At 43.2% G+C, this 24,762-nt stretch overlaps 1 long non-coding RNA gene across 1 annotated transcript in view; it reads left to right on the plus strand.

Annotated features, from left to right (window-relative positions):
* The first annotated feature begins 6,029 nt into the window (after window positions 1-6,029).
* LOC144313626 (uncharacterized) overlaps window positions 6,030-24,762 on the plus strand; it is a 45,291-nt gene continuing 26,558 nt past the window's right edge. Inside the window, exons 1-2 of the long non-coding RNA XR_013379255.1 lie at window positions 6,030-6,076; window positions 12,997-13,100. This is a non-coding gene — a long non-coding RNA (uncharacterized LOC144313626). The remainder of the gene's footprint in view (window positions 6,077-12,996; window positions 13,101-24,762) is intronic.

Here is a 24,762-nt window from a genome sequence, read left to right on the forward strand (position 1 = left end):
CCGGACAAAAACTGGGAAGGAAAGGTGACAAGGACTGGGCCAGGGGTTCCCCCTTGGCTGTGTCCCCAGAGAGAACTGGGTAGGGCATGTCTGTGCTCCTTCTCCTGCTGGAGTTTGCAAGCAAGTGCGATTGTATTTGGGTGGTGCTGGGAAGAGCTGCTTTTGCTTCTCTGCTGATGTCCAAAATCCTATGATCAGAGGACGAGAGCCTTGGGGGTTCATGTTTAGAATACTGTTTAGAGCAATGGTGTCCAGAGAGAAGGGGAGAGGTAAGGAGCCAAGGGTAGGACATCTGGTTCTCATCCCATGTCACCATCACCTGGCAGATCACTTCATCCTCTGGGCCTCAGTCTCCTTCTCTGAGTGAAGAGGAAACTAGACTAGATGATTCCTTAGTGCTCTACAATTTAGAAATTTGGCAACGCCATGTACCATGTACAGCTGTCTTTTTAACATTAATAGGGGTGAATTTATTAGGCCCTTCCTTTCTGCTGCCTAAACACGGCTTCTGAGAAGATGAAAATGGTAAGAAAAGGACAGGACTAGTCTCAGAGGAGGGGAAGCTAAGCAAGGATGTTAGCTTGGGGCGCCTGGGGGCTCAGTCTGTTAAGTATCTGCCTTCAGCTTATCTCCTGATCTCAGGGTCTTGGGATCCAGCCCCACATGGGTCTGCCTGCTTAGCAAGGAGCCTGCTTCTCCCTCTCCCTCAGCCCCTCTCCCTGCCCCTCCCCCTGCTTGTCCTCTGTCTCTTCTTTCTCTTTCTGAAATATATAGAATCTTTAAAAAAAAAAAAAAAAAAAAAAAAAAAAAAAGGACATTAGCTCAGGTTTTTGGATGTACCGGGGCTAGAGAGAAGAATAAGGAGGTTACAAGCCTGAGTAGAACTGGCTGAATTGGGCCTGGAGCAAAATCCCTGCAACTCTGGGACTGTCTTTTTTTTTTTTTTTTTTTTTTTTGAGAATATTAAATCGTTTATTGATTACACATGATAATGGACGATACACAAGCTTTAATCCCATCTATAATTTTATCTGATACCATCATTCAATTTAGATATATTGCATAGGATGTGCCAACAATCATAATAACTAAATAAACTCCAGGACTTTGCTTGGGGGACCCTTTTAACGGTGAACTCCAGGTCACAACACATTAACTGTCAGTTCAACCACACCAAGGTTGGTGGAGACAATGGCTTCTGTGCCCAAGCAGGTTGCAAATAAATTTCGAGTGGAACCTGGCATCACCCTGAGGGAATTCTAACTTCACACTGTTGGGGTAGTTTACCAGGATGGCTTCAGGGTAGACTAACTTTCCACAGCACATTTTAAAAGAGACACATTTATTCAGCGTCATGATCAGACTATTACCTTTAGCAATCAACAGCACGGGTGCAAGAAAAAATCTACATTGAAACCCTTTGTTGGAATGCTTCACACTTTCCACAGAGCAGAAACCAAAATCACCTGTTATACAGTTGGTCACAAATACAGTCCTCGAGGTTTTCGCCCATACACGTGAGTATTGCCTAAAACAGGTCTCTTTGTAGCCGCTGGGCCCCGCACTGTGCTTGGCTGAGGTCACAGATCTGTAGCCTGTAGCTTCCTGTCCCTTCTCGGGCTCTCCTCGCCCGCTGAGCTTTGTTCCCGGCAGCATTGAAGACCTTCTGCCACCGCCGTAGCTGCTGCTGCTGCTGCTGGAACCGCCACAGCCACCTTGGTTTCGGGGTTTGGCAGAGTCTTGGCCTCCAGCACCACAGGGGCCGGAGCTTCCTCCGTCCGTGGCCCAAAATCGGAGGATTGATGGCTGTAATGGCCAAAACCGTCACAGCTCCCGCCGCCTCCGAAGTGGCTCCCGTCCTTACGAATCCGTGCGGCCATCCCCGCGGCCTCGCGTCCGCCACCGCCCCGGCCGCCGCCGAAGCCACCTGGACGCCGGCGCTCCCTCCGCGGCCGGAGTCTCCGCTCCGCCGGCACCAGCTCCGCGGGCAGCGCCGAGCGTCCCGTGGACCGGCTCCGGCCGTCCCTGGCTCCCGAGGGCTTTCCTCGCCTCGCAGCCCTGGCCCTCCGCGGCGCGGCACCTCCGAGGGACATCTGGTCCGCAGAGCCGCGGTCGCCAAGGCCGCAAAAGCAGGACCTCCCTTCTGCCGCTGCCCGGTCGCTCGCGTCCCGACCCCTCCGTTTCCCCCCCTGTTCCGGACGCTCCCTGAGCTGAGGTTCCCCAGGGTCTTCGAGGCCTGAGAAGCCCCCGGAGGCGGCGTCTGGCGGCGGCCGTCGGGCTCCCCGGGCCCAGGTCCCCGGCGCCCGCCCGGCCCCGCGGCCCCGGGAGCGCTGGGCGTTGGGCTCTCCCGCCCGCAGCGCGCGCCGCCCCCGAGCTCAGGCGGCTCCTCGGGCTGCCCTCGGTCGCGGTCGCGGTCGCGGTCGCGGCGGAGCTCACGGCTCGGGTGAGGAGCCCCGCAGCGGCGGCGCGGGGAGGGGGACCGCGACCTGCCTGCTGGGGCGCGGCCGGCGCGGGGAGGACCCCGCCACCCCACCTGTCTTGGGACCGTCCTCTTCTTCTTCCTGTTCTTAATAAAATAATTTTTACCGGTGTTCAACTTGCCGACATACAGAATAACACCCAGTGCTCATCGCGTCGGTGCCCCCCCAGTGCCGCCACCCAGTCACCCTCACATCCCACCCAGGTGGTTTCCCAGGGTTAGGAGCGTCTTCTCAATTGCCATCGTTTTAAATAAGAAAGGCTCTTGGTTTAAGCGTCTGTGGGTCTGTGGGTGCGCCTGCGCCTGCGCCTGCGCCTGCGGTAGTGGAGCTCTTTACTGGCCCCACAGTAAGAAAGACTCCTTAGATACTGTCTGATTTTCCAGGAACCTGAATTCAGGAATCTTGCCAAGTCAGGGCGCAGGTGATTTTCTGGCAGTGACAGGAGCCCACAGGTAGCATCCCAACTCCCGATGGACACCTGCTGCAGCTGGCTGGCTGCTGAGACAAACACCAAGGACAGATCATGATGACCAATGAGATTATGCTCGTGCTTAGTCAAGAAAAGTATTATTTACAGAATTAATAAATGTGACTTTTTTTTTCTAGGATGCTGCAATCTATTGTGAGAACCTAGTATGAATTTTCTGAGTGTACATTTGGTTTTGGGCATGAAATGGGGAGGAGGGTGGTGTCTTGCAGATGAGGAGAGGGGACAGCTAGGTTTCTTGGGCCCAGACTTGCCAAGGGTCTCCTACAACAGGGGTCAGCTGCAGAGCCTATAAATCCTGCCAGCTGCATTTCAGTTGTGCTGTAAGACAAATGTTTCCTAGAAACCAAACAGATGTCGCCCCCTGACCATTTGAAATGTATGTATATATGTTTTTTCTTTGTTCTGTCAATCACAGAACAAATCTGTTCCTCTGGGAACTTTCTCTCTGCGTTGTGACCTGAGAGAGTCAGTGGCAGACAATAGAGCCCAAAGAAGTGACTAAATTGTCAGAGAAGCTGAACTTGGATGAAATAAGTTCATGGAGAATTCAGGAAATTAAAAGTCAAAAACTAGATTTATTAAGAAGAGTTTCCTCCCTTGCCAGGCAGGCAGAGTAGAGACATGACGCATTAGAACACGGAGTGATTATAAATAGGTGCCTGCCTGGCCGTGACTTGATTGGCCCTTCATTTCCTAGGCCAACTTAAAGCTGAGAGACTCCCCAGGCTGTCGCCTGTGTGTCACTGGTCTGGGTCCTCTCCTCCCCCTCCCCCTCCCTCTAGGGGCTCTTTTGGTTCCTTAAGAAAGCCCCTGGGACTGTTTTATCGATAGACCGAGACACAAGGTTTCCAGTCGATGGAGCTATGTTGATGAACATTTGTTGAGAGTCACCTCCGTACCTAGCACTTCATCTCTTGCTTCTGTTTCTTTCTATGAAGCTAAAAAACAAAACAAAACAAAACAAAAAACCCTTATCATCTTACAGGTCAGCAAGTGGGTGGGAAAGTTTTAGCAAAATGTCATTATTTCAGTCCCACTGTTCAAACAACACTTCCAGTTCCTGTCACCAGTCATTTTCTCAATGCTGACATTGTGGACTTTTTTTGGAAGCTCCAATGAGAGAGGGAGTGGATGTGGAAGCCCCTGAGAGGGACAGACTGTGTGTCACAGGAAGTTCTTCCCTGGGCTGTGAACCCAGGGATCCACACTCCATGGATCATGCTGGATAGGTCTCTCCAGGAATTTGTGATGATAGAATATTTGCATGAGGAGAAAGATGTCCACAGACTTCTGAATGTTCCTAACCTTCTTCCCACAGTCTTCCTTACCAGTGGAGGCCTCTCTTGGACCATCTTTAGAATGTAATATTTATGAACACAAAAATGTGAATTTATTTCTGGTGGCACCCCTTGGCCATTTCCATGCTTTTCTGTGTTTGCTTCTAGCTGCCCAGAAAAAGCAGGACCTAGGAACTCTTAGCAGCAGATCTGGGAATTGTATTAGGTTACTTTGGGCATGAGACATTTGGCATAATGAGGAAATTGTGGACAATCTGGCCTCATGAGAAGGAGATGATTTAAAAAGAGAGTGAGTTGTCCTCTTGGGGTTAAGTTGCAGTCCCTTATTTCTAATTAAATTCCTTTATTTTGCCCACCAGTGTCAGATTGTCCCTTACCCCGGATTTTCACGTGACCAGGCTACTAACTGCAAATGTTGAGTTTGAGATGTAGATTCATAATAAAAGATTACAGTGGAGAACTGTAGAACTGTAGGTGGTAGAACTGGGTGCATATGGTAAACCCTATGGTGTGACCCCTCAGGAAGGTGTGTGGTGGGTGCCAACAGAATGCAAATATTCTTTCTTCACATAAGATTCCTCAGCTGTGTACTAAACAGCTACAAAAAAAACTCCTTCTGGTTTTAAGTTGTCAAATAAGGAATCTGCAAAGGCCTGTGAGGTTTCTCCCCTTGGTTTAGGAATTTTATGTTTAAGAATTTCTTTTTCTCCTTTTCTCGTGCTTTAGAAAGTTGAAGTGGTTTTGATCTCAGAAATAGTACTTGAGAGGCAATTTAAATGCCCATACATTGGTCTTCCTCACCTGGGATATTTGATCCAAATAAAGCCTTCGGCATTATTAAAGTTTATGCTGAGCATACCCAGTGCCATTTCCTCCAGAAATGAAAATTCAGTAATTTTATAGAGGTGGTGTGTGAGATTAGCCATTAGAAGGAAATAAAATCTTATGCTAGAGCAAGTTCATCAAATTTGGTTGTATGCCCACAATTCTTCAGGAAGAAGTAAAGAGGATGGTTAAGGATTGTACTCCAGGGACGAGGAAAGTTTTCTGTTCTTTCAGTACCTAAGTGCTCTGAAAGCCATTACTCTTCTCTGTGTGTCTTTATTTCCTCATTTATAAAAGAAGGGCCACCTTTCTATTCCAGAGAAGTGATATTTGTCAGAGTGTGAATTAAAGAGTTTTTACCTTCTTTGAAGATGAATGGAAATATTGCAGATTACTCATTATGTCTGGGTGTTTATTGAGCATCTTTTATATGCCTGGTATTTATTTGTGCAAGGCATGGGATGAGTCAGAAGAGAAAGATAAGGAAAGATCATCCTTGCATTTGAGAGTCTCTTCCAATGAGACAATTGGGGAATACATGAGGGCAATATATTCTCAATAATTCAATTTCATGGTTCAGACTTGAATATTTCACCATAAAAATATCCATTTTTTAATAAGTAAATTACCATTTTGCCAAACAGCAAAACCTCTTGCATAAAGTTAAGGAATTGGGCCCCCTCCATTACTCAGCTGGGGGGGGGGGGCGGCGGGAAAGGCCCATCCTTCTTCATCTTTCTGAGGCCCTCGGCTCCCTCCGGATGCCTCTCCTTTGGGCACCTGTTTCTTCATTAGTGGCCCTATCTGACCACAGCTCCTAATTCCAGATAAGCTGCATTTCACATGCCCCCACCCCAGGAGGCCTCCTGAGCCCCTTCCTCTCAGCCCCAACCTCAGCATCATGGAATCTTCCATTTGTCAGGGACCTTAGTGACTCCAGTAAACAACTCATTTTATGCCTGGGAAGATAAAGGTCCAGGAAGGTGAGGTGATTCATTTAAGACTACCTGGTCAGTTAGTGGGCAACCCTTCTCTCTCCTAGCTGGTTTTAGCTCCTTTTATTGCTTCAGGATGCCTTCTTAAAGGTAGGCACATAGAAGGGGTTATTGTTCACAAAGCGTAATGTTCACAACAGTGTAAAATTTCTAGGAGTGTTAACAAATTAACAGAGGGGTCAGGGGCACTTTAACAGTGGTACTTGAGACAATATGAGGGCCCTACAGTAGATCTATAGAATAGAGTGAAATTGGTGTTTGATTACAAGTTAGATCAAACATTTCTTGAAGTTAAAAGAATTATAATGGAAATATAAGGACACAAGTTTTGAAATAATGCCCTTATCCTTTTCCCACAATGCAATATCATGATCTGCTTGTGTTCTTAGCTTCTTAGGTTTTAAAATGTGTATTTTTATACAATCCTAACTATTAGACTAGTTTTAGCCACATTCTTACTAGTATTTGGGATGCTGCCATAATTTCATGGGTTAAATGTAAAATGCTAGCCTTGAAAATGCCATTTCCCTTTTATTCTTTGTCTAGAACTTAGATGACCTCCCTCCAGGTAGATGGGCTGTCTGAGCTCTCCCCACTAAGTCTGTCAGCGAAGTTGCTCAGTGGGCATGTAACTGAATCGCAGTAATGCATGTGATCATATTTTAGTAATTAACCAGTCATTAAAATAGTTATATATAAAAGATTTTAAATTCAGTAAGATTTACAAATTGGGCCAACTTTTAAAGGAACTTGGTCAGCTTGTGTTGAAATGCCTTCCAGGTTATAGCTACTTAAATCATGATTTTTGTTTTCCATGCTTGAGAAAATTGCCTCTCTGGAATAGATTTCAGTTTAGAATAAACTAAAAAAACTCAGTTCTATCTTTCCCAGCCAATGCCTCCTAGGTGCCCTGATTAAGAGCTGGTCTTGGCATGTTTCCTGGCTTCTCTACCTGGTGTACTTTATTTCAACTCGGGAGCCCCCAGACCTTATCTACACCCTGGGAACTGGGATGCTAGGAAGGATTTGTCTACAGGAGACAGATGTTTAAGAGGCGGCATCTATGTGGCTTTATTACTGGTTGGATTGGGGGAATAAAGAAGAGGAGGAGATCCTGATTTGGTTTTACTTGGTTGCACTTCCCAAGAGGAATTCCTGGTGGAGAAGATGAATGCTCACAGTTTCTGGTTTAGAAGTGGCAAGGTTGGGATCCCTGGGTGGCTCGGCGATTTAGCGCCTGCCTTCCACTCAGGGTGTGATCCTGGAGTCCCTGGATCGAGTCCCACATCAGGCTCCCTGCGTGGAGCCTGCTTCTCCCTCTGCCTGTGTCTCTGCCTCTCTCTTTCTCTGTGTGTCTTTCATGAATAAATAAATAAAATATTAAAAAAAAAAAAAGAAGAAGTGGCAAGGTTGAGTTGTCTGTGGAGCATTTGGGAGGAGATACCTAGAGGGAAGTTGGATTTACTGGACCAAAGCTCAAAAAGCAGTATGACAAGAGATGGATTTGGGAATACTGCTAGTAAATCCTTGGACATTCTTGCCCACAGACTCTACCCTCTGCTTCAGGGCAACCCACACTACCTCAGTGATCCTAATGGACAGGAAAAGTGAATGGTGTCAGCAAGGCTCTCAAGATTCTTCCAATCACTACTAAGGGAGTGAATCTCTTGTTTTCCCATTTGGGAAGCAGACCCTCTAGCAAAGCAGCCCTGATTTATTTACTTTGAGCAGTGACTGGGTCAGAGCTCCAGAAGTCCTCAAATATCCGTGTTTGAATTTAAAACCCTCAACTCTTTCCTTCTGTGTTTCTCCTTCGCCCTAAACCTGAAAGGATGGATGGTCTTTACCACGCCCCAGGCAGACTCACAGCCCTGCCTCCTCCCCTGGCTGAAGTGGCCCCGATTCTCTACCCCTGTGTATTGCTACGTCATTGCAAGCGGGGAGCGTTCAGGTGTCTACACTACCTTATTTGGCAGAGCAGAGAGTACTTGTTTATTTTATAGGCATGAGTTAGTGTTAAACTCATTTTTTGAACCCGTTCTAAAACTGTTTTTTCCATTTTTTGTTCTTGTTGTTAAATTGTCTTTCTCAATTAAATTTACCCTTTTCTTTGAAATACTAAATTTCAACATGCTAATCTATTTTATTGCCAATTTTACCTTCCCGACACAAATGGACAAGATGCACCCAGGGCAGTGTGTAAGTTGCAGGGAAGAGGAGATGGTCAGGCCTGAGCGGGCTGCTTGGTAGCTGGTCTTTATGGAGAAAACGGCCCTGCCCAGATTGGTGCCATTATACATTCAAGGGCTCCAGTAGGGCCTTTAGCACTATTCCCCCAAATCCGTGTTTTCCTACTCAGCTTGCTTTCCTATGCTTCCCAAAAACCATTTAAAACTTTTCTTCTCTCCTCATATTTTTGCTTCTTGCTGTATGGAGAAGTCATCCCATGGGACTTCACACTGCCCACAACTCTTTACTCTGTCTCCAGACTTCTTGTTTGCATAGCTGTATCTCTCACTGCATTCTAGCACTGAATAAGGACTTATGTGTGTCAGGCAGTGTTTTGTACTCCCTATGGATTTCTAACTTAACATGTCATTACCCTCCACAACACAGGTAGGATATGATAGTGGTATTCAATGTACAGATGAAGAAGCTGTGGTTAGGGAAATTTCTAGAAGGCCCAAGTTTCCCACTGTAGCCCTAACATATGGTATAGTGTCTGGGACAGGGTAGGTGTTCAACAATTTTAAAAATGAACTTTAACATAAAGCAGATGGGGCAAAGGCAGCATATAGGGAAGGTTTGAAGACAGGATAGAGAAGGAATCAGTAACCGAATAGCTATTTGAGTTGATAGGTGATCAGACAAAGAGTGCAGGTGAGAGGATTGGCTTTGAGCAGAAGGGAGAAATCTTTAGAGACCAGAGGCAAAGGGCAAAGGTGGGAACAAGTAAGGATTTTCACCGGAGGGTAAGGGGGTTTCCATAGGCCCAGTGCGTTTGGAGAGAGAATGGAGGCACTGAGGATGTGGCTTGAGAAGAGGATTTAAGTCTGGAAGAGCCACTATAGGGAATAGGGAGGAAGCTGACCAAGGACACATGAAAGAAGTCACCTAGTGCCTATGCCTGGACAAAGAGGGCATTTTTGAGTGTCTGCTGCATGTCAAGAGCACAGGTCATGTCATTTGATCTTCTCAGTAGCCCTGTGAATACTGTGTTGTATATAAGGAAACTGAGGCTCACTTTCTAAAAGTCACACAGCAGTGGAGGAAACTGAGGTAGGAATTTAAACCTGACTCCAAAAACGTGTGCTCCTTTCTTGCACCCTACTGCTTCTTGTAAACTCTTGGCTCATTGTGGAGAAAAGCTGTAGTCAACTCTTGGCCAGATCAAGGATTTTTAATCACTCCCATTCTGGGCCAGGAACAGAAAGGACGCTTATGGTTGTGGAAGGACTACCTTGCCAACTGCTGATTTTTAATCAAAAGAGGATTTCTCAGCTGCTTGATTAATCCATTCAATGTATCTCTCTAATCAGGTATGTAGAAGTTTGTTTGCACTTGATTTTTTTTTAAGATTTATTTATTTATTTATTCATGAGAGACACGGAGACAGAGAGAGGGAGGCACAGACACAGGCAGAGGGAGAAGCAGGCTCCATGCAGGGAGCCCGACGTGGGACTTGATCCTGGGCTGAAGGCGGCGCCAAACCCTGCGCCACTGGGGCTGCCCTGATTTTTTTTTTTTAAATCAGATACCCAACATGTGTAGAATCAGTCTACTTTGGGTGCGAGTAATTCAGCCATGTCTTTTTTCCACAACTTAAATTTCAAAGGTTATATAAAACATTTAAAAATTCACTTTTCAGTCTAGCTGGTCTTCTGGGGGAGGGGCCTGTTGTGCTGATTTTCAGGTGTTAGCACTTGGGGGAGCTGCTCTGCCCCCTGCCTGGTGCAGGAGAAATAACTCAAAGAATTTAGAATTAAACTAAGTAATCACAAGTGAGCAAGACTCAATAAAGAAGCCACTTATGTATTATCTATTTCAGAGGACCAATAAAAGAGTAACATTTGAAAAAAATAAAATAAAATAAAAAAAATAAAAATTCACTTTTCATAAAGTGAATCCAACCAGTCTTTAAAACACGGGTATGAAATGTTATTTCTATAACCCTTACAATTTTTTTTTTTTCTAGATGAGTGGGGCCCACCTATGGCTGATTTCTGAAATTACCCATCAAAGTAACTCAACCCTTCAGTTAAATATTCAAGCTTAGATACCTTTTAAAATCCAAATGCCTTGGGAGGAAAGGCTCCCTATGTGTGGGTCAATTGCACTGGTGAGCATGACAGAACAGAGAAATGACTGAGATAGGAGGAAGAAGAGGAAGAAGATAAAATGAGGGAGGGCCTGGATTTCTAGAGGATAGAGAGAAGTTGTTGGCACCAAAGAGGGAAGAGGGAGAAAAGGAGGAGGGATTGGAGTCACAGAGACCAGAGGTACCAAGAGGTAGAGAAGGAAGCCTGGCAGAGAGTATCAGGACATGTAGCTCTTTGTACTTGGGGGGATCAAGGGCAAGCACCAGGACCAGAGGGCAAGATGCAGAATTCAAGGGCCTGAGTTTGAGTTTGAAATCAGAATGTGGCTGGGATAGGGTGAAGATGGAGCATGGTAGCTTTGAGCAATTGGGGAAGTGGAGGAATGGTGGCTTTCCTTTGTGTATATGTAGATCAAAGAGGTCTAAAGGGCTTAACTGATATGTGAATAACTCCCTATCTCTAAATGAGACCATCATAGGTCCACAAAAGATTCCTTTGAATCAATCAGAAGTAAAGGAGTGTATGTATATTTTTTGTGGTAGGATGGAGGGAGTGCTAGAAAACTCTGCCCAGGTATAACTTCCCAATGGAACTTGTCAGTAACCCTCGATGTATTTCTAACACCTATGGTTCCTAATAAGTTGTTACTCATTTAGGTACTATTGGATCAGAAAGCATAATTTCTATACATTTTTTTACGTCTCAGAGAAATTCTGGTATGGACAGGGTGTGTACTTTGTTTTATATTCCTTTACTTGGACTCTTATTGGCTTTGGTTACTTAAAAGACTAATAATAAATTTCATTGTAAATAAGAGGATGCAGGATAGAACTTTGTACCATGGAAGTTATCAAAGAGGAGGATGTTGAACAAGAGCTCACGGGACCCCGAAGACACATCTTGCCTACTTTTCAAATTAATTGGTCCCTTTCCCAAGCATAGCAGGGTGCCTCCAGATAGGTTCTGGCTCAATGAGGGGATATTAGGAGAGATTTAGAGGCAAAATACATAGGTCTGGAGCATCACATAGAATAAGGTATAGAATGGCATCTAAATTGTTTCAGTAAAGTCTTGATTATGCTAGGGAAATTACACTGCTGATAATCCACATGGAATTAACACTTTTTGTTGTTAAGTTGACACTTCTCATACAAGTTAATGAACAGCTCACAGTAAAACTAAATCATAACTTTAGGGCCTAGAGAAGAGTTATCGACTCACATAAGGCCCACCCTTACGTTATTGAACTTGGAAACACCTGTGTTAGTCTTGCACTAATCCTTCTAGAGTTGGCGCAATACGATTGTGTTGGAAAGTCATGGAATTCACCACATTTATCCTTTAATTAGACAAAACTTGGATTTAAAAGCTTCTGTGTGATTTGGAAAAATTCAATCTTTGGTCTCAGACTGCTAAATCCTTTGAGAATTTTGAAGTGCAAATATACAAATCATAATACAGTGTTAGGTTGTTAATCTTAAGAGTATGTGAGTCATTTTAAACCTAGAGTATTTTGTACTTAGTCATTTCCTGCATATGAAATCTAACTTTCCAGCATAAAAATTATGAAGTGTAAAGTTTTCCAGTGTATGGAAGTACGAGTCTAAAACATGGCAACTGTGCATAGATGTAATATTGCTGTGACTGCAGCATTTTGTAACTCTGATTTAAATGTTTCCTTTTGTTTTGCTTCATCCGAACTTTTCTTCTCATAAAAATTTCCTCTCTATTCTTTCTTGCTTCTTAATTTTTCTTGCTATTTAGTTTTAGTAACCTGATTTTCTCCATGGTCAGTTTCACATGAAGAAAGTATCTACAGCTAAATATGGTGCAGAAAAATCCCCTCCCATACCATAGCAGTTAGTGGAGACCATATAATTCTCAACTCTCAAAAAATACATGTGGAATGAATGGATTTTTAGAACAGCATAAATTTAAAAAATGAAATAAATTATTTTGAGTGGGTAAGCCCTGATACTTAACCATAATAATAACATACTGGAAGTCACAAAGGTCTCATTGAGGAGTATATCTTGAATTTCCTTCTATGTTTTTATAAATAGAGAATTGAAATATATGATTTTTGTCTCAATCATATCATTTGTTTCTCAGAATTAGGTGAGAAGGCTAGAGCAACAGTGTAATAATACCTCAAGGAAAAAAAAAAAGAAAAAAAGAATGGCAGGGCAATACTATTATCCTCATTCATGGATAAGGGAAATCAAGTCCAGAAAAATTAACAAGATCATAATCTAATTAAAAATTAGGGTAAGAACATGGAACTTCTGATCATAGTCTATTTTTTTAAATTTTACTTCACTACTTTCAGTTAAGGCAGACTTAACTATGGTGAAGAGAAAGATGACATGTGAATATATAAGTGTGGGGGAGCTGTGGCAGTCATTAGTGACATTCAATAAATATTTCCAGTTTTTCTTTTCCTGGGCACATGATAGGTTTACTTCCCCATGCCCCTTGGGGTACCATATAGCCATATGACTTGCTTTGTTTAATGACACATGTAGACATGACACATGTTACTCCCAGGCAGAAATTAAGAATCAGTTGATATATTCCCTCCCAACATAGGCCAGGATAATGGAAGCACATGCCAGGATTAAAACTTTTACCAACCTGGATCTCTGAGGACCTAAGGTGAAGAGAATCCCTTTGCTGACACATAATGGACATTTGTAAGTGACATTTTTTTTGTTGTTTGTTGTGGTAAGCCATTGAGATTTTGGAGTTGTTATTGTAGCAAAGCCTAACTTATTTTGATTGATACAGGAATTAAGAACATAAATGGATAAAGAATGCATGGAACAATGGCTAAATGGGTAGATGGATGGTAGATGAATAAATAGATGGGTCAACTTAATAACAGGTGACTGGGGGAGGTCCAAGAGATAAACCTCTTCTCTTTGTACCAATATCCTAAATGCTCTGATTCAAATAAAGTGCAAACCACTGGATTCTAGAAGGGTATTTTTATAAATCAGGACACATTCATTCTTAAAAAATTTTTATTTATTTATTTATGATAGTCACAGAGAGAGAGAGGGAGAGAGAGAGAGAGAGAGGCAGAGACACAGGCAGAGGGAGAAGCAGGCTCCATGCACCGGGAGCCCGACGTGGGATTCGATCCCGGGACTCCAGGATCGCGCCCTGGGCCAAAGGCGCTAAACCGCTGCGCCACCCAGGGATCCCCTCAGGACACATTCATATGTTCATTTTCACAAGCAAAGTATCTATAGTTATATACTGTCCTTCTAGTCACAGTATGGTAGGCAGAAAAATGGTTCCCCAAAAGTATCCATGCCCTACTCTCTGTAATTTGTGAATATGTTATCTTAAGTGGCAAAGGAACTTTGTAAATATAATCAAATTAGGATCTTGATGTGGAATTACCTCTTATTCTGGATTATCTGAGTCAGCTCAATGTAATCACAAGGATCCTTATAAATAAAACAGGGAGGCAGACAAGTCAGAGAAGAAGGTGTGACATCAGAAGCAGAGGTTGGAGGGGCGCCTGGATGGCTCAATTGGTTGAGCATCTGCCTTCCATTCAGGTCATGAATCCCAGGTTCTGGGATGGAGCCCTGCATCTGGCTCCCAGCTTCTCCTTCTCCCTCTGCCCCTTCCCCCACATGTGTTCTCTCTCTCTCTCTCTTGCAGGCGTGCGCATGCATGCTCATGCTCTTTCTCTCTCTCAAATGAATAAATAAAAATCTTAAAAAAAAAAAAGCAGCATACATTGGAGTGATGAAATTGTTGGAAGGGGTCATGAACCAGGGGAGGCAGGTGGCTTTTAGGATCTGGAAAAGGCAAGAAAACAGATTCTTCACTAGAGCCTCCAGAAAGAATGTAGCTCTGCTGGCACCACGATCTTAGCCCAGGAAGGCCCATTTTGGACTTCTGGCCTCCAGAACTATAAGATAATACATCTGTGTTGTTTTATGCTATGAAGTTTGTGGTGATTTGTCAGAGCAGCAATAAGAAGTGAATATATCCAATTACTTCTTATTGTTGATATTTGATCTCAAGAGGTCAAATCTCTTACCAGAAGAATACAGGAAATTCTAAGCAAATCCATCACCACTTCTGGGGGAAAACATGCTACATGATTTGTAAACTTTGCTTAAGCAAAGTCTGGTTCAATTGGATAAGTTTTCTTTGACCCTACCATCCCAAGGTGGTACTAAAAGTTCCTCAAGTTGTTATTGTTGGGAAGACTCTCATTACATTTGCCTCTTCTGCCTTACAGTTCTCGAAAAAGTTGAATTTGCATAACTAGATTTTTGTTTGTTACTAGAATAAATCCGTTTTCCATTGCACCACAGGAAAATTGTCCTTTGGCACCATCATAGATCTGAGAGACTTCTAGGTGTGTTAATCCCATTGACAGTGGACAAGGTCCTGTGTCACCCTCTAGTCTTTAAACTCCTTGGAAACAGGAGCATGTCTTAAGCCTCTTTGCATTCTCTCTCTAGGCACCAACACAATGTGTTAAGGAAGAAATGTTCTGTACAAAACTTTGAGAGCCTACTACAACGTAAATAAGGCAGTGTCTTGGTTCTCAAATAGCACACAATCCAACGGGAGAGAGAGAGAGAGACATGAACGAATACAGTGTGGCAGGGTTATATTGAGAAGGATGAATTGAGAAGACAATTGAAAGGAATGAATTGAGAAGGGAGGAAAAATAACTCAGTGCGAGGTGGTCAAGGAAGACTTTAGAGGGGAGTTAAAAATTTGCCTGGGTCTTTAAAAATAAAGGACCCCATAACTAGCAGTTTGCTAATAGAAAAGGAACTTCCAGGCAGGGGGTAACACATTCAAAAGCATGGTGTGTGTGCAGGGAATGTTTACAGAACAGTGAGAACAGGAACAAAAAGTGCTCAGGGAAGGTGGTACAGGTCACCTGCCTTGTGCCTTCATTTCCAAGTACAGATGTAGGGTTGTACAAGCTGAGTGGTTCTCAAACCGACTCAATCAGAACCTCTGAAGGGGGGTAGGGTTCCGGCACCAGCATTTTCTACACAGATTCTACTGTGCAACAAGATCAAAACCACTGACTTACATGGGCTCACAATTTCCTTCTAGATCAGAAATGACATGATGCTATAAAATTATACCTATTGCTTGGTTCTAACAAACTGCTTTTTAATATTGACTTCCATTTTAAGAATATTATTTCTAAAAGTAGAATTTTTAATAACCACATTTTATTAAAGTTTGTATACTTTAAGGCTTAAACAAATTTTTTATGCTTATTAAGAGTAGAAACATTTTAAGATAATTATGATTTTTAAGAGAAAATAAATTATCTGCATAAGTTAGTATTTATTAGGAAATGAGATAGCATCATCTTTGAGATTGGCTTTAGAGGTAATGTTCTGTCCCTGGGTTGAGAGTACAGTCAACCTCCAAGCCTGGATTATGTCCTGAGATTTATTTTCCAACAGAGAGCTATTTTCACAGAACATTAGGGTTGGCCTAGACTCTGAGCAGGATCAATATTGAATTTTTTCCTATAGAAGTAGGTGTCCCATATGAAGTAAGGAGTGTTATCAGAAAGGGATAGCAAAAGCACTCTAACATCTTTACCCCAAATCCATTGCTATCCAAGATTTCTGCTATCTATGTCTTTTAAAATGGTGTGTGTGTTTTATTTATTGCCACTGCCAGCTTGTCCATTTTGCTTTAAATATACTCCTGGAGAAGAAAACAGGTAAAAAGCTTCATCACATTGGATTCAGCAAGGATTTCTTGGATACCAAAAGAATAGGCAACAAAAGCAAATATAATGGGACTATGTCAAAATTTAAAACTTGTATTCATAACAGAATGAGAAGGCAATGTATGGAAAAAGAAAACATTGGCAAATCATATATCTGGTAAGGTGATAATATCAAGAATATATTAACAACTTAGAACTCAACAACAAAATAATCATCTAACTTGATTAAAAAATGGGCAAAGGACTTAAATAGACATTTCCCCAAAGATGACATGCAACAGCCAGAAAGTATATGAAAAGATGCTTTGGTATCCCTAATCATCAGAGAAATACAAATCAAAATCACAATGAGATACCACTTCCCACCCATTAGGATGGCTACTACTCCAAAACCAGAAAATAACAAGCAATTGCCTGGGAAGATGATAGAATAAGAGGCCCCTAAGCTTACTTTGTCTCATGGATATGACTAGATAACCAGTATAAATAACCCAGAAAACAACCCAAAGGATGACACAACAAACTTCATAACTAAATGTAGAGAAGAGGCCACATCAAAGAAGGTAGGAAGGGTGGAGACTCAGGTGGGAAACTAAATGGACCTGTGGGACTGTCCATGGGGAGGGAGGGGCTTGAGGGCACAGAGAAGGGAGAGAAACAGACTATCACCCAGGGAGGCCACACGAGTAAGATGATTCCCCATAACATTTAGTTTTGAAAACTAGAGGGGCCAAATTTGAGAGTTCTGACAGCCAGTGGTACTTAAAGTCTGGAATTTTAAAAATCTGTGAACTCAGCTCTGAGAGAGCCAGGAAAGTGAAAGGAAGCTGAATCTCTGCCCTTAAAGAAATAGCATGACAGCCCACGGAAATACAGCATGGAAGTAGCAGCTTGAAAAGTGCCTGGGAACTATGGGGAAGAGAGTGATTTACTAACCTCAGAGCATGTCCTAGAGGGACAGAGATCACTGGGAGATCCCTTCAGGAACACAGGAGCTGGCGGGTGCCATTTCCCTCCCCTGCCCTCCAGCATAAATACACATCCATCTACTGCAAGAACCAGTGCAGCGCAGATTTCACTACCTAACTTGCTTACACCAGGCCCCACCCTTCCAGCCTTCAGAGATCTGTCCTCTGTACCAGGCTTGCTTCATTATTGGCACTGTGAACCCTCACTCCCACCCCAGAAGATTGGTGCAAACTCTGCCAACTCCATGTCTTCCTACCTGCCTGCTTTGGGGGGCCTCAGTCCTATGGCAGCAGCAGTGGATTCCCTGTCTTGATGGACAGCATATAAATCTTGTTAAAACTGCATACCCTGCACCATGTGCTGTGCAGATGTCCCCCCCCCCCCCATACACTCTTCACCGGAGTCCATTTAAACTGGGACACAAGCCTGGCAATGTGCTAGTAGCCCCAACAAGAACCAGCACCACTCCAAAGTGATTCCTGCCCTGGGGAGAGGAGAGATCACTACACATACCAGCCAGAATGTAGCACCAGCAGTGGACTGGGGAAGACTGATTGCAGGCCCTCCCCTCTCCAGTGAAAGCTCCTTAGGGGACAACAGAGAAAGTGAAAACAAAAAACAAAACAAACAAACAAACAAACAAACAAAAGAGAAAGTGCCCTGCCATTTGGTGCTATTGCCTCACTGGAAAATGCCTGATCTGACCCAACTCAAGCCCAAGGCAGTCCCAGACTGGCTCACTAACATCATAGAGACCAAACCCTGCCCATAACAGGCAAAGAGAAGGGGGGAGGAGCAAGATGGCGGAAGAGCAGGGTCTCCAAATCACCTGTCTCCACCAAACTACCTAGAAAACCTTCAAATTATCCTGAAAATCTATGAATTCGGCCTGAGATTTAAAGAGAGACCAGCTGGAATGCTACAGTGAGAAGAGTTCGCGCATCTATCAAGGTAGGAAGACGGGGAAAAAGAAATAAAGACACAAAGGCCTCCGAGGGGGAGGGGCCCACGAGGAGCCGGGCTGAGGCCGGGGCGAGTGTCCCCAGAACAGGAGAGCCCCGTCCCGGAGGAGCAGGAGCTGCACCGACCTTCCCGGGGGAAAGGGGCTCGTGGGGAGTTGGAGCAGGACCCAGGAGGGCGGGGATGCCCTCGGGCTCCGGGGACACTAACAGGCACCTGCGCCCCGGGAGAGTGCGCCGAGCTCCCTAAGGGCTGCAGCGCGCACGGGGGACCCGGAGCAGCTCGGGGGGCTCGGGGGCGGCTCCGCGGAGGGGGCTGCGGGGCCCGGGAGCGCGAATCCACCAGCGCAGGCTCCGGAGCACAGGGCGCCGGGACACAGCCCAGGATCCGGCCTCCCCCGGGACAGGCAGAGGCCGGGAGGGCCCAGGACAGCGAGGACGCTCCTGCCCCAGCTGAGCAGATCAGCGGCCCCGCCCCGGAGCCTCCAGGCCCTGCAGACGGAGTTCCTGCCGGAGCTGACTCCAGGGCTCCAGAGCTGCCCCGCCACTGGGGCTGTTCCTCCTGCGGCCTCACGGGGTGAACAACCCCCACTGAGCCCTGCACCAGGCAGGGGCACAGCAGCTCCCCCAAGTGCTAACACCTGAAAATCAGCACAGCAGGCCCCTCCCCCAGAACACCAGCTAGACGGACAACTTCCAGGAGAAGCCAAGGGACTTAAAGAACACAGAATCAGAAGATACTCCCCGGTGGTTCTTTTTTTGTTTGTTTTTGTTTTTGTTTTGTTTTGCTTTTTGATTTGTTTCCTTCCCCCACCCCCTTTTTTTCTCCTTTCTTTTTCTTTCTCTTTTTCTTCTTTTTTTTTTTTTTCGTTTTTTTTCTTTTTCTTCCCTTTTTTTTTCTCTTTCTCTTTTCTTTCCTTCTTTCTCTCCTCTCTTTTTCTCTTTTTCCCAATACAACTTGCTTTTGGCCACTCTGCACTGAGCAAAATGACTAGAAGGAAAACCTCACCTCAAAAGAAAGAATCAGAAACAGTCCTCTCTCCCACAGAGTTACAAAATCTGGATTACAATTCATTGTCAGAAAGCCAATTCAGAAGCACTATTATACAGCTACTGGTGGCTCTAGAAAAAAGCATAAAGGACTCAAGAGACTTCATGACTGCAGAATTTAGAGCTAATCAGGCAGAAATTAAAAACCAATTGAATGAGATGCAATCCAAACTAGAAGTCCTAACGACGAGGGTTAACGAGGTGGAAGAACGAGTGAGTGACCTAGAAGACAAGTTGACAGCAAAGAGGGAAACTGAGGAAAAAAGAGACAAACAATTAAAAGACCATGAAGATAGATTAAGGGAAATAAACGACAGCCTGAGGAAGAAAAACCTACGTTTAATTGGGGTTCCCGAGGGCGCCGAAAGGGACAGAGGGCCAGAATATGTATTTGAACAAATTCTAGCTGAAAACTTTCCTAATCTGGGAAGGGAAAGAGGCATTCAGATCCAGGAAATAGAGAGATCCCCCCCTAAAATCAATAAAAACCGTTCAACACCTCGACATTTAATTGTGAAGCTTGCAAATTCCAAAGATAAGGAGAAGATCCTTAAAGCAGCAAGAGACAAGAAATCCCTGACTTTTATGGGGAGGAGTATTAGGGTAACAGCAGACCTCTCCACAGAGACCTGGCAGGCCAGAAAGGGCTGGCAGGATATATTCAGGGTCCTAAATGAGAAGAACATGCAACCAAGAATACTTTATCCAGCAAAGCTCTCATTCAAAATGGAAGGAGAGATAAAGAGCTTCCAAGACAGGCAGCAACTAAAAGAATATGTGACCTCCAAACCAGCTCTGCAAGAAATTTTAAGGGGGCCTCTTAAAATTCCCCTTTAAGAAGAAGTTCAGTGGAACAGTCCACAAAAACAAAGACTGAATAGATATCATGATGACACTAAACTCATATCTCTCAATAGTAACTCTGAATGTGAACGGGCTTAATGACCCCATCAAAAGGCGCAGGGTTTCAGACTGGATAAAAAAGCAGGACCCATCTATTTGCTGTCTACAAGAGACTCATTTTAGACAGAAGGACACCTACAGCCTGAAAATAAAAGGTTGGAGAACCATTTACCATTCGAATGGTCCTCAAAAGAAAGCAGGGGTAGCCATCCTTATATCAGATAAACTAAAATTTACCCCAAAGACTGTAGTGAGAGATGAAGAGGGACACTATATCATACTTAAAGGATCTATTCAACAAGAGGACTTAACAATCCTCAATATATATGCTCCGAATGTGGGAGCTGCCAAATATATAAATCAATTATTATCCAAAGTGAAGAAATACTTAGATAATAATACACTTATACTTGGTGACTTCAATCTAGCTCTTTCTATACTCGATAGGTCTTCTAAGCAAAACATCTCCAAAGAAACGAGAGCTTTAAATGATACACTGGACCAGATGGATTTCACAGATATCTACAGAACTTTACATCCAAACTCAACTGAATACACATTCTTCTCAAGCGCACATGGAACTTTCTCCAGAATAGACCACATATTGGGTCACAAATCGGGTCTGAACCGATACCAAAAGATTGGGATTGTCCCCTGCATATTCTCGGACCATAATGCCTTGAAATTAGAACTAAATCACAACAAGAAGTTTGGAAGGACCTCAAACACATGGAGGTTAAGGACCATCCTGCTAAAAGATAAAAGGGTCAACCAGGAAATTAAGGAAGAATTAAAAAGATTCATGGAAACTAATGAGAATGAAGATACAACCGTTCAAAATCTTTGGGATGCAGCAAAAGCAGTCCTAAGGGGGAAATACATCGCAATACAAGCATCCATTCAAAAACTGGAAAGAACTCAAATACAAAAGCTAACCTTACACATAAAGGAGCTAGAGAAAAAACAGCAAATAGATCCTACACCCAAGAGAAGAAGGGAGCTAATAAAGATTCGAGCAGAACTCAACGAAATCGAGACCAGAAGAACTGTGGAACAGATCAACAGAACCAGGAGTTGGTTCTTTGAAAGAATTAATAAGATAGATAAACCATTAGCCAGCCTTATTAAAAAGAAGAGAGAGAAGACTCAAATTAATAAAATCATGAATGAGAAAGGAGAGATCACTACCAACACCAAGGAAATACAAACGATTTTAAAAACCTATTATGAACAGCTATACGCCAATAAATTAGGCAATCTAGAAGAAATGGACGCATTCCTGGAAAGCCACAAACTACCAAAACTGGAACAGGAAGAAATAGAAAACCTGAACAGGCCAATAACCAGGGAGGAAATTGAAGCAGTCATCAAAAACCTCCCAAGACACAAGAGTCCAGGGCCAGATGGCTTCCCAGGAGAATTTTATCAAACGTTTAAAGAAGAAATCATACCTATTCTCCTAAAGCTGTTTGGAAAGATAGAAAGAGATGGAGTACTTCCAAATTCGTTCTATGAAGCCAGCATCACCTTAATTCCAAAGCCAGACAAAGACCCCGCCAAAAAGGAGAATTACAGACCAATATCCCTGATGAACATGGATGCAAAAATTCTCAACAAGATACTGGCCAATAGGATCCAACAGTACATTAAGAAAATTATTCACCATGACCAAGTAGGATTTATCCCTGGGACACAAGGCTGGTTCAACACCCGTAAAACAATCAATGTGATTCATCATATCAGCAAGAGAAAAACCAAGAACCATATGATCCTCTCATTGGATGCAGAGAAAGCATTTGACAAAATACAGCATCCATTCCTGATCAAAACTCTTCAGAGTGTAGGGATAGAGGGAACATTCCTCGACATCTTAAAAGCCATCTAGGAAAAGCCCACAGCAAATATCATTCTCAATGGGGAAGCACTGGGAGCCTTTCCCCTAAGATCAGGAACAAGACAGGGATGTCCACTCTCACCACTGCTATTCAACATAGTACTGGAAGTCCTAGCCTCAGCAATCAGACAACAAAAAGACATTAAAGGCATTCAAATTGGCAAAGAAGAAGTCAAACTCTCCCTCTTCGCCGATGATATGATACTCTACATAGAAAACCCAAAAGTCTCCACCCCAAGATTGCTAGAACTCATACAGCAATTCGGTAGCGTGGCAGGATACAAAATCAATGCCCAGAAGTCAGTGGCATTTCTATACACTAACAATGAGACTGAAGAAAGAGAAATTAAGGAGTCAGTCCCATTTACAATTGCACCCAAAAGCATAAGATACCTAGGAATAAACCTCACCAAAGATGTAAAGGATCTATACCCTCAAAACTATAGAACACTTCTGAAAGAAATTGAGGAAGACACAAAGAGATGGAAAAATATTCCATGCTCATGGATTGGCAGAATTAATATTGTGAAAATGTCAATGTTACCCAGGGCAATATACACGTTTAATGCAATCCCTATCAAAATACCATGGACTTTCTTCAGAGAGTTAGAACAAATTATTTTAAGATTTGTGTGGAATCAGAAAAGACCCCGAATAGCCAGGGGAATTTTAAAAAAGAAAACCATATCTGGGGGCATCACAATGCCAGATTTCAGGTTGTACTACAAAGCTGTGGTCATCAAGACAGTGTGGTACTGGCACAAAAACAGACACATAGATCAGTGGAACAGAATAGAGAATCCAGAAGTGGACCCTGAACTTTATGGGCAACTAATATTCGATAAAGGAGGAAAGACTATCCATTGGAAGAAAGACAGTCTCTTCAATAAATGGTGCTGGGAAAATTGGACATCCACATGCAGAAGAATGAAACTAGACCACTCTCTTTCACCATACACAAAGATAAACTCAAAATGGATGAAAGATCTAAATGTGAGACAAGATTCCATCAAAATCCTAGAGAAGAACACAGGCAACACCCTTTTTGAACTCGGCCATAGTAACTTCTTGCAAGATACATCCATGAAGGCAAAAGAAACAAAAGCAAAAATGAACTATTGGGACTTCATCAAGATAAGAAGCTTTTGCACAGCAAAGGATACAGTCAACAAAACTCAAAGACAACCTACAGAATGGGAGAAGATATTTGCAAATGACATATCAGATAAAGGGCTAGTTTCCAAGATCTATAAAGAACTTATTAAACTCAACACCAAAGAAACAAACAATCCAATCATGAAATGGGCAAAAGACATGAACAGAAATCTCACAGAAGAAGACATAGACATGGCCAACATGCACATGAGAAAATGCTCTGCATCACTTGCCATCAGGGAAATACAAATCAAAACCACAATGAGATACCACCTCACACCAGTGAGAATGGGAAAAATTAACAAGGCAGGAAACAACAAATGTTGGAGAGGATGTGGAGAAAAGGGAACCCTCTTACACTGTTGGTGGGAATGTGAACTGGTGCAGCCACTCTGGAAAACTGTGTGGAGGTTCCTCAAACAGTTAAAAATATACCTGCCCTACGACCCAGCAATTGCACTGTTGGGGATTTACCCCAAAGATACAAATGCAATGAAACGCTGGGACACCTGCACCCCGATGTTTCTAGCAGCAATGGCCACGATAGCCAAACTGTGGAAGGAGCCTCGGTGTCCAACGAAAGATGAATGGATAAAGAAGATGTGGTTTATGTATACAATGGAATATTACTCAGCTATTAGAAATGACAAATACCCACCATTTGCTTCAACGTGGATGGAACTGGAGGGTATTATGCTGAGTGAAGTAAGTCAGTCGGAGAAGGACAAACATTATATGTTCTCATTCATTTGGGGAATATAAATAATAGTGAAAGGGAAAATAAGGGAAGGGAGAAGAAATGTGTGGGAAATATCAGAAAGGGAGACAGAACATAAAGACTGCTAACTCTGGGAAACGAACTAGGGGTGGTAGAAGGGGAGGAGGGCGGGGGGTGGGAGTGAATGGGTGACGGGCACTGGGTGTTATTCTGTATGTTAGTAAATTGAACACCAATAAAAAAAAAAAAAAAAAAAAAGAAAAATGCAAAAAAAAAAAAAAAAAAACAGGCAAAGAGAACCATTGCAGACAACTGGACTGAAGGAAAAGGTGGCTCAGCCACAACAGCAGGGTGCATGCAACACACAGAGGAGACACCCCTTGCAGGGCCAGGTTCTGCTAAACAGGGGACCCTATACTGCAGGGCACTACAGGACTTCTTCATAAGGCCACTACTTTCAAGAGCAAGAGACATAGCTGACTTTCCTAACAAATAGAAACAGACACAGAATTAGAAAAAATGAGGAGACAGATGAATATATCCCAAATGAAAGAACAGGACAAAATCACAGCAAGAGACCTGAGTGAAGCAGAGTTAAGTAATATGCCTTATAGAGAATTTAAAGTAATGATCATAAAGATACTTATAAAGATAGAAAGAGTGGAGGACATTCGTAAATCCTTAAAAGAGATTAAAAAAAAAGAACCAATCAGAGGTGAAGAATAATAAGTAAATAATAAATAAACAATAAATAAATAAATTAATTAAAATACACTAGATGGAATTAATAGTAGACTAGAGTAAGCAGAAGAAGGAATAAATGACCTGGAGGACATAGGAATGGGAAGTAATCAAGCTGAGCAGATGAGAGGGAAAAAAAATCTGCAAAATGATAATAAATTTAGGGAACTCAGTGGCTCCATTAAGCATAACAACATGTGCATTATAGGGATGCCAGAAGGAGAAG

This window comes from Canis aureus, chromosome 5 (genome assembly GCF_053574225.1).
Source record: "Canis aureus isolate CA01 chromosome 5, VMU_Caureus_v.1.0, whole genome shotgun sequence".
NCBI lineage: Eukaryota > Metazoa > Chordata > Mammalia > Carnivora > Canidae > Canis > Canis aureus.